Source organism: Bombus fervidus, unplaced genomic scaffold (assembly GCF_041682495.2).
Source record: "Bombus fervidus isolate BK054 unplaced genomic scaffold, iyBomFerv1 scaffold0058, whole genome shotgun sequence".
Taxonomy (NCBI): domain Eukaryota; kingdom Metazoa; phylum Arthropoda; class Insecta; order Hymenoptera; family Apidae; genus Bombus; species Bombus fervidus.
The window spans coordinates 40,001-50,000 of NW_027212621.1; the positions used below are offsets into that span (position 1 = coordinate 40,001).

Sequence of the window (10,000 nt, forward strand, 5' to 3'; positions counted from 1 at the left end):
TACCGTGGACGTACGAAGTAACGGTCGCGATCGTTGCTCGCTCGCTGCGCTCGCTCGAACCTATACTAGCCCAACCCAAAACCGATCCCGCCAGTTTCTCCGATTTTAAGAGAAATCGAGGAACGAACGCGAAAAAGGGATTGGTTTTGGGTTGGGCTAGTTTTTTTTTCGAGCGAGCGCAGCGAGCGAGCAACGCTCGAGAGCCCGTCTGACTTTGAAAAATTTTCGTACCGAACGGTTATTTCGAGTTATCTCGCTTAAAAGCGTTATGATGCGTATATATTTTTACATAAATAGCAATATTATGTATTTCTACGTCGGGATTAAGCGTTTATTTCGTCCCGAGAACTTTAAAAAAAAATTTTTAATCGAACCGTTTTTTCGAATTTTTTCGCTTAAAAGCGTTATAAGGTGCGAATATTCTTGCATAAATCGCTTTAAAATGACGTTTTACGTCGGGATTAAGCATTTATTTCGTCGCTGAAAAGTTATATAAAAAAAGTATGATCGCGCCCGAGACGTTGGAACTTAGTCTCATTCTCGAGCGGTACGTAGGGACTTAGAAAAATTTCGGACCGAAACGTTATTTCGAGTTATTTCGCTTAAAAGCGTTACGAGGTATGAATATTTTTATAGAAATCGTTATGGTTCGACGAATTCTAGTCGAACGTAACGATTTCGTTTTATTTTTTTTAAAAATTGCCCCCTCCGGACCGACATGACCGGGAGGTTGGCACTTCGTCGATCCCCCGGCCGGTACGTAGGGACTTAGAAAAATTCCGGTCCAAAAAGTTATTTCGAGTTATCTCGCTTAAAAGCGTTATGATGCGTATATATTTTTATATAAATCGCTATATTATTATATTTTACGTCGGGATTAAACGTTTATTTCGTCCCGAAAACGTTAAAAAAAAATTTTTTATTCGAAAGGTTTTTTCGAGTTATTTCGCTTAAAAGCGTTATAAGGTACGAATATTCTTGCATAAATCGCTTTAAAATGACGTTTTACATCGGGATTAAGCATTTATTTCGTCGCTGAAAAGTTATATAAAAAAAGTATGATCGCGCCCGGGACGTTGGAACTTAGTCGCATTCTCGACCGGTACGTAGGGACTTAGAAAAATTTCGGACCGAAAAGTTTTTTCGAGTTATTTCGTTAAAAAGCGTTATGAGGTATGAATATTTTTATATAAATCGCTATATTATTGTATTTTACGTCGGGATTAAACGTTTATTTCGTCCGTGGAAGGTTAAAAAAAAACGGACGGATACGACCGGGCCTTTGGAACTTTGTCTCATTCTGGACCGGTACGTTGGGACTTAGAAAAATTTCGGCCGGCGGAAAAGTCCGAAATACTTATTTCGAGTTATTTCGTTAAAAAGCGTTATAAGGTATAAATATTTTTGCGGAAACGGTTATATCTCTATTAAATACAACTGGATTAAACGTTTTTTCGAATTTTTTAAAAAATTTGTGTTCGACGAACTGACACGACTGCGATATTTGTTTAATTATTTCGTTAATTAACGTTGCAAGGTATATATTTTTTTGCATATTTCTCGTTGTTTCAACGTGTTCTAATCGATTAAGAACGTGGTTTTTGTCCGTATTCGTTAAAAGAGGTGGTTTACTGATGCGATTTTAAAAAAAAAAAAAAATTAAATTTTTCGATAAAAACTCGTTTAAAATATTAAAATAAGCGGTGCGTTAAAATATCTCGACGATAGGACGTTTTATAAGGGTACTTTATTGGAACAAAGTGGTCGAGCGTTTCAGAGACTAAGTCCGACGGTACGTTGGGACTTAGAAAAATTTCGGCCGGCGGAAAAGTCCGAAAAGCTTATTTCGAGTTATTTCGTTAAAAAGCGTTATAAGGTATAAATATTTTTGCAGAAACGGTTATATCTCTATTAAATACAACTGGATTAAACGTTTTTTTCGAATTTTTTAAAAAATTAGTGTCCGTCGAACTGACACGACTGCGATATTTGTTTAATTTTTTCGTTAATTAACGTTGCAAGGTATATATTTTTTTGCATATTTCTCGTTGTTTTAACGTGTTCTAATCGATTAAGAACGTGGTTTTTGTCCGTATTCGTTAAAAGAGGTGGTTTACTGATGCGATTTTGAAAAAAAAAAAAAAATTAAATTTTTCGATAAAAACTCGTTTGAAATATTAAAATAAGCGGTGCGTTAAAATATCTCGACGATAGGACGTTTTATAAGGGTACTTTATTGGAACAAAGTGGTCGAGCGTTTCAGAGACTAAGTCCGACGGTACGTTGGGACTTAGAAAAATTTCGGCCGGCGGAAAAGTCCGAAAAGCTTATTTCGAGTTATTTCGTTAAAAAGCGTTATAAGGTATAAATATTTTTGCAGAAACGGTTATATCTCTATTAAATACAACTGGATTAAACGTTTTTTTCGAATTTTTTAAAAAATTAGTGTCCGTCGAACTGACACGACTGCGATATTTGTTTAATTTTTTCGTTAATTAACGTTGCAAGGTATATATTTTTTTGCATATTTCTCGTTGTTTTAACGTGTTCTAATCGATTAAGAACGTGGTTTTTGTCCGTATTCGTTAAAAGAGGTGGTTTACTGATGCGATTTTGAAAAAAAAAAAAAAATTAAATTTTTCGATAAAAACTCGTTTGAAATATTAAAATAAGCGGTGCGTTAAAATATCTCGACGATAGGATGTTTTCTAAGGGTAGTTTATTCGAAAAAAGTGGTCGAGCGTTTCAGAGACTAAGTCCGACGGTACGCTCTAACGGAGGTTTTACATGGTAAGCGCCCGGCCGCTGGCCCGGCCGGCGCCGACCGTCCGGCCGGCGCTTTGGTATCTATAAGAGACACGTCGAGTCGGACGGTCCGGACGGAACAGCGTCGAGCGCGTGGCTATTCTACGGCCTCGGTTGAGAATTCAGTCACCGCTCCTCGAGTCTTAGTGAACTTTTTTACTATTTCTCGACTGTTCCTTCGTTCTCGTATCGACTCTTTCTCTACACTGCTGCGCCGCGGGTCGCTGTCCTGGACGTAATGACCAAATAACGTGGCAAGGTTCCCCTTAGTCGGGAAGCTGGATCCTGTATGCTCGCACTAACTTTAAAAAAAGTTAGGGCAGTGTGCTTGTTACTAACTGAGTATCAATTCATGCTGGTTCGGCAGAGACCGTTCCAAAACTTATGTTATAGCGTACGCAGTACGTTTTAAACATACGAAAGGCTAATGGGGAGCGTACTACCTTTTAGGAAGTGCGTTCTTTCTGATTGGAGAATATCAAAAGAACGAACGAATATGTTTCTTACGAGGACGGTACGTTCAGCATGCAGTTTACGTGCTTTTTACCGCTAAGGCATATTCGTTCAACCAACAAACCATTCTTACAGAATGATCCTATGAACAGAATGATCTTAAAATATTCCACACAAACAATCAAACGAACGAAAGAAAGTAAAGAGAGAGTGGCGAAATGAGAGGAGAGAGAGTAGTGGCGTTCGACGTTACAACGGGAATTAAAAGGGTGTCGTCGAACGTTCACTAAGAACGAAAAGTCTCGTCGTACGGTGTTACGGACCCACCTACGACACTCTGAGGCTATTTTAAAAAGAGAGTCTTTTGACTCTAATATATAATATATATATAAAATACAAAGTTCCCTGGTTGATCCTGCCAGTAGTCATATGCTTGTCTCAAAGATTAAGCCATGCATGTCTCAGTACATGCCGCATTAAGGTGAAACCGCGAATGGCTCATTAAATCAGTTATGGTTTCTTAGATCATACTTAAACTTACTTGGATAACTGTGGTAATTCTAGAGCTAATACATGCAAACAGATTCGTACCAGAGATGGTACGAATGCTTTTATTAGATCAAAACCAATCGGTGGCGGATGGCTCGTCCGTTCGTCCATCGTTTGTTTTGGTGACTCTGAATAACTTTGTGCTGATCGCATGGTCATCTAGCACCGGCGACGCATCTTTCAAATGTCTGCCTTATCAACTGTCGATGGTAGGTTCTGCGCCTACCATGGTTGTAACGGGTAACGGGGAATCAGGGTTCGATTCCGGAGAGGGAGCCTGAGAAACAGCTACCACATCCAAGGAAGGCAGCAGGCGCGCAAATTACCCACTCCCGGCACGGGGAGGTAGTGACGAAAAATAACGATACGGGACTCATCCGAGGCCCCGTAATCGGAATGAGTACACTTTAAATCCTTTAACGAGGACCAATTGGAGGGCAAGTCTGGTGCCAGCAGCCGCGGTAATTCCAGCTCCAATAGCGTATATTAAAGTTGTTGCGGTTAAAAAGCTCGTAGTTGAATCTGTGTGTCACAGTGTCGGTTCACCGCTCGCGGTGTTTAACTGGCATTATGTGGTACGTCCTATCGGTGGGCTTAGCTCCTCGCGGGGCGGTCCAACTAATATCCCATCGCGGTGCTCTTCACTGAGTGTCGAGGTGGGCCGATACGTTTACTTTGAACAAATTAGAGTGCTTAAAGCAGGCTACCTTCGCCTGAATACTGTGTGCATGGAATAATGGAATAGGACCTCGGTTCTATTTTGTTGGTTTTCGGAGCCCCGAGGTAATGATTAATAGGGACAGATGGGGGCATTCGTATTGCGACGTTAGAGGTGAAATTCTTGGATCGTCGCAAGACGGACAGAAGCGAAAGCATTTGCCAAAAATGTTTTCATTAATCAAGAACGAAAGTTAGAGGTTCGAAGGCGATCAGATACCGCCCTAGTTCTAACCATAAACGATGCCAGCCAGCGATCCGCCGAAGTTCCTCCGATGACTCGGCGGGCAGCTTCCGGGAAACCAAAGCTTTTGGGTTCCGGGGGAAGTATGGTTGCAAAGCTGAAACTTAAAGGAATTGACGGAAGGGCACCACCAGGAGTGGAGCCTGCGGCTTAATTTGACTCAACACGGGAAACCTCACCAGGCCCGGACACCGGAAGGATTGACAGATTGATAGCTCTTTCTTGATTCGGTGGGTGGTGGTGCATGGCCGTTCTTAGTTGGTGGAGCGATTTGTCTGGTTAATTCCGATAACGAACGAGACTCTAGCCTGCTAAATAGACGTAAATTATGGTATCTCGAAGGCCCCCGGCTTCGGTCGGCGGGTTTTTACTACCAACGTACAAACAAATCTTCTTAGAGGAACAGGCGGCTTCTAGCCGCACGAGATTGAGCAATAACAGGTCTGTGATGCCCTTAGATGTTCTGGGCCGCACGCGCGCTACACTGAAGGAATCAGCGTGTTTTCCCTGGCCGAAAGGCCCGGGTAACCCGCTGAACCTCCTTCGTGCTAGGGATTGGGGCTTGCAATTATTCCCCATGAACGAGGAATTCCCAGTAAGCGCGAGTCATAAGCTCGCGTTGATTACGTCCCTGCCCTTTGTACACACCGCCCGTCGCTACTACCGATTGAATGATTTAGTGAGGTCTTCGGACTGGTGCGCGGCCAATGTGATAAGCATTGCCGATGTTACCGGGAAGATGACCAAACTTGATCATTTAGAGGAAGTAAAAGTCGTAACAAGGTTTCCGTAGGTGAACCTGCGGAAGGATCATTAACGAAAAATACAAAAACACAAAGAATATATTTGACTTGAACACTGTATAATAAAATATATATAATATCGTCGGTAAGGAGCCGTACTCCTCCTATATCGACACAAAGTATATACGACGTATTAACAAGCTATATACTTTGACAAAAGCCAAATTTTTTACAATAAGGAGGTGAGAGACGCTCCAGTTACGAAACTATACGAAGAGTGTGGCACTCTCTCTCGATCATCGGGATGAAGAGATATACTTTTACACGAATAATTCGAGGCGCCTGCGTGAGGTCGTACACAGAAAGACCCGCCGTCTCCGAATAATATTATAACAAACGAAAAACTTAAAAATATTCTCGAGGCGCCTGCGTGAGGTCGTAAACAGAAGGACCCGCCGTCTCCGAATAATATAACACACGGAAAACTTAAAAAGATTCTCGAGGCGCTTGCGTGAGGTCGTACACAGAAAGACCCGCCGTCTCCGAATCCTATAACACGAAACCGCTACTATTAATAATAATAATAATAATAACGATATGTGAGGGAACTTGAGCTGAACACATATCGAAAAAACTAAAAGTTACAGTGGAAACCACGTGTAATGAGAAATGCGATCGAGGCGCCTGCGTGAGGTCGTACACAGAAAGACCCGCCGTCACGATCTCGTATTTCGTATTTGCATCGTGGAAATCCAACGAACGAACAATATAATATATAAACTAAAATCTCTAAAGTGCCTCGTGTCGGAGAGATCACTGCTCACACCTCTTCTATATTTCGTAGTTGCGTTGCGTAGGCCTCACCTCCTAGCAACGGGACATAAGGAAGACTGCTCTTTGGGATCGAACGAAGCGTCTATAACGAGTCGTCGACGAGAGCGAAAGAACGCGAATAGCGAGCCGCAGAAAAAAAGGATACCGAATTATATATCTTCGAAGGTTCTCTTCGAAGATCCATGGATACCTATATCTGCGCGTCTCCAGCTATCTCGCGCGTCTCTCCAAACTCTCGTCGTTCCTCGAAACGTGCTTCCTACCCAAAGGGCGTTCGTTCTTCCTATGTCGTTTCGTTGTCGTTCGTTTCAACGGCGAACGATATACGATGTTCGACAAAACGAAACCACGTTGTACGTTCGTACTCGTGGATCGGGTAACCTAGAACGAAAACGCATTGCGTGGATGTTGGCCCGAAAAGATATATACCAGTGCGAGTGATGGTAAAGAGTAACGATTCTTAACTAGACGAAGTTGGTTCGGAGGGGACCGCCGGCCGTCTCTCTATCCTCGCGAGTCTAATGCCTCGTTCCGTCGCTAGAGTTTTTCAAACTCTGCTTCTGGCTATCGGGAAGAATAGACCGCGCGCGAGGAAGAGGAAGGACGACCGTGCGCGTCCCATCGATTTTTTTTATTTTTACCTGAACCACCGAAGTCGATTCAGAGGGGACCGCCGGCCGTCTCTCTATCCTCGTTGTCGTGAGTCATATGCCTCGTTCCGTCGCTAGAGTTTTTCAAACTCTGCTTCTGGCTATCGGGAAGAAACGACCGCGCGAGGAAGACGACGACGACCGTGCGCGTCCCATCGAATTTTTTTTTATTTTTACCTGATCGACGGAAGTTTCGTCCGGTTCGTCTCTTTTACCATCGTCTCGTCGACCCGTTCAGAGGGGACCGCCTGTCCATATCCTCGTTGTCGTGAGTCATATGCCTCGTTCCGTCGCTAGAGTTTTTCAAACTCTGCTTCTGGCTATCGGGAAGAAACGACCGCGCGAGGCCGATGGCTGCGAGTCCCATCGAATTTTTTTTAAACGCACGCACACACATACACCTGAACGGAGATGCGTTCCTTTTCGTCGCGATTTTTCGCGCTTTAGTCGTCGTTGTCGCCATCCGTTCGGAGGGGACCGCCGGCCGTCTCTCTATCCTCGTTGTCGAGAGTCTAATGCCTCGTTCCGTCGCTAGAGTTTTTCAAACTCTGCTTCTGGCTATCGGGAAGAAAAGACCGCGCGAGGAAGAGGAAGGACGACCGTGCGCGTCCCTTTCGAATTTTTTTTTATTTTTACCTGAGCGACCAAAGTGGATTCAGAGGGGACCGCCGGTCGTCTCTCTATCCTCGTTGTCGCGAGTCTAATGCCTCGTTCCGTCGCTAGAGTTTTTCAAACTCTGCTTCTGGCTATCGGGAAGAATAGACCGCGCGCGAGGAAGAGGAAGGACGACCGTGCGCGTCCCATCGATTTTTTTTATTTTTACCTGAACCACCGAAGTCGATTCAGAGGGGACCGCCGGCCGTGTCTGTATCCTCGTTGTCGAGAGTCTAATGCCTCGTTCCGTCGCTAGAGTTTTTCAAACTCTGCTTCTGGCTATCGGGAAGAAACGACCGCGCGAGGAAGACTACGACCGTGCGCGTCCCATCGATTTTTTTTTACCCGAACGATGGAGATGCATATCGGCTGTTTGCTTCGAATAACTGGACGAGAGGAACGAACTTATATATATATCATGGGCTAGCCACCGTGCGCTTTCTTCGCGAGATCGTGTGCTGTACAGAGGATTCAGAATCGGGTGTTATATCCCCGTCGTTTCCTGACGAACGGAGCTTCGATCTCGTTGGTTGTTATATATTATAATGCACTTTACGCCCGGTCGGCGGGCTGCGTGTGTCGTCGCGCAGTCCGTCCGATTTCGTTTTCGAACGTATTTTCGTGTCGTCAATCATATGGCGACTTCCGCGCGTTCGATTCCCGTTGGTCGGACGTTTGTCGGATATCGGCTTCTTTCGAACCGAGAATAAGAGTACAAAAACCTGAGTACACAAACAAAAATCCATGCATAAACGATTACCCTGAACGGTGGATCACTTGGCTCGTGGGTCGATGAAGAACGCAGCTAATTGCGCGTCAACGTGTGAACTGCAGGACACATGAACATCGACATTTCGAACGCACATTGCGGTCCACGGATACAATTCCTGGACCACGCCTGGCTGAGGGTTGCTCACGTAAACCTAAGACTGCTTGCGTTGCGTATCGTTGCTCTCGGTCCGTCTCTCTCTGTTCTTTCTTGCCTCGTCGACAGCCCGCCGTCGTTCGTTTTATATTTAAACGAACGTTTCTGAGTCGGAGGACGAGCGCCAAGCAAAAGAATACGAATTAAAGAGCGGTCGAGGGCTCGTACGCGACGTACGAGCGATTGTTGGACGTTCGTCGGCGTTCGTCGCTGGATCGTGTGGAGACCGGCGTACGCATGCTCTCGATACAAATATATATGAAAAATCTATCGCGTTCACGGGAGACTCGCAAAACTACCTCCGTCTCTTCTCTGTCCCTTCTTGGCTTGACAACCCGCCGTCGTTCGTGTTTTACGAACGTTTCTGAGTCGGACGAAGCGCAAGAAGAAGGATACGAATTAAAAGAGCGCGGAGAGAACCGTCGTCGTCGACGCGGTTATCGAGATACACAGAGCGAGTTTTCTTCGTGGCCGATTTTTTTTTTCTTTTTGTATCAGCCTCTGCTACGTTTTGTTAGTCTTCGATAAGCACGAATGACCGCGCCCCCGACGTCGTCTTAAATGAATTTTTGGCGAGACTGAGAGAAAGCAAAAATATTTTTGAACAAAGTCAGTCGAGAGAGGAGAGAAAAGAGAACCAAGATATTAAAACCTAAACCTAAACTTGGTGGCGTAACGAAAAACTGTGTGCCTTAAAGAAACACAACCGTCTTTTCATCAAGATGTTTTTACTCGTACAGCCCCAGGGATCGAATACCCACTCCGTCTGTTCGTGCGGCAGAGATGTATTCTGCAGGCGCGAGACGACTGACGAGAAGACAACGAGGACCGTCGCATCGATGGGTCGTCGTTGCGTTTTTCATCCTCTGTGCTTTTTTCTGTTCTTCGCGAACCCAGAGAAAGCCGTAGATCCGGGAACGGACACACGAGATTTCTTCGAACGCTGATGACTTAGGGAGATGATCCCCAGCGTTGCGCGGAGATCGGAGAGTACGCGTACATGTATCGGGACGAATTTTTCCCCGTCGGTCGCGTATCTCTCTGCCCGCGCGCCTGGCCCAAAGCCACGTTCGTCGGAAATCAACGAAAAGTGTGTTACGATCTAGCGTGCGTCTACGATCGGCTATATTTAAGGGTGACGAAGAAGAGAAAAGCTCACGGTGTTGCGCAACGTTTCTGTACCCGATTTTAAGATGTGCATGTGAGTCCGTTACAAAGTTGTTCGGATCGTCGAAAATAGTCGTTTTCGTCGTCGTGCGAAAGAGAGAATAATCTCTGACATTGGCACGGAGAGATCGCGCAGAGGAAGAGAACGATCCTCTTTGGCGAGGCTCGAGAAAGACTAACGAAACTTGATTAGAGACGAGGTATACACGCGCCGTACGTACGACGTACGCGCGTGTGATTTTTTTTTGCTTTAAGGCGA

General features: G+C 44.9%; 2 non-coding genes across 2 annotated transcripts; both read left to right on the plus strand.

The window, feature by feature from the left end:
- Positions 1-3,660: 3,660 nt before the first annotated feature.
- Positions 3,661-5,584, plus strand: LOC139997331 (small subunit ribosomal RNA). Its single transcript, XR_011802731.1, has one exon. It is a non-coding gene; the product is annotated as a small subunit ribosomal RNA (ribosomal RNA).
- Positions 5,585-8,406: 2,822 nt separating this feature from the next.
- On the plus strand, positions 8,407-8,561 carry LOC139997336 (5.8S ribosomal RNA). Its single transcript, XR_011802735.1, has one exon. It is a non-coding gene; the product is annotated as a 5.8S ribosomal RNA (ribosomal RNA).
- Positions 8,562-10,000: the final 1,439 nt, after the last annotated feature.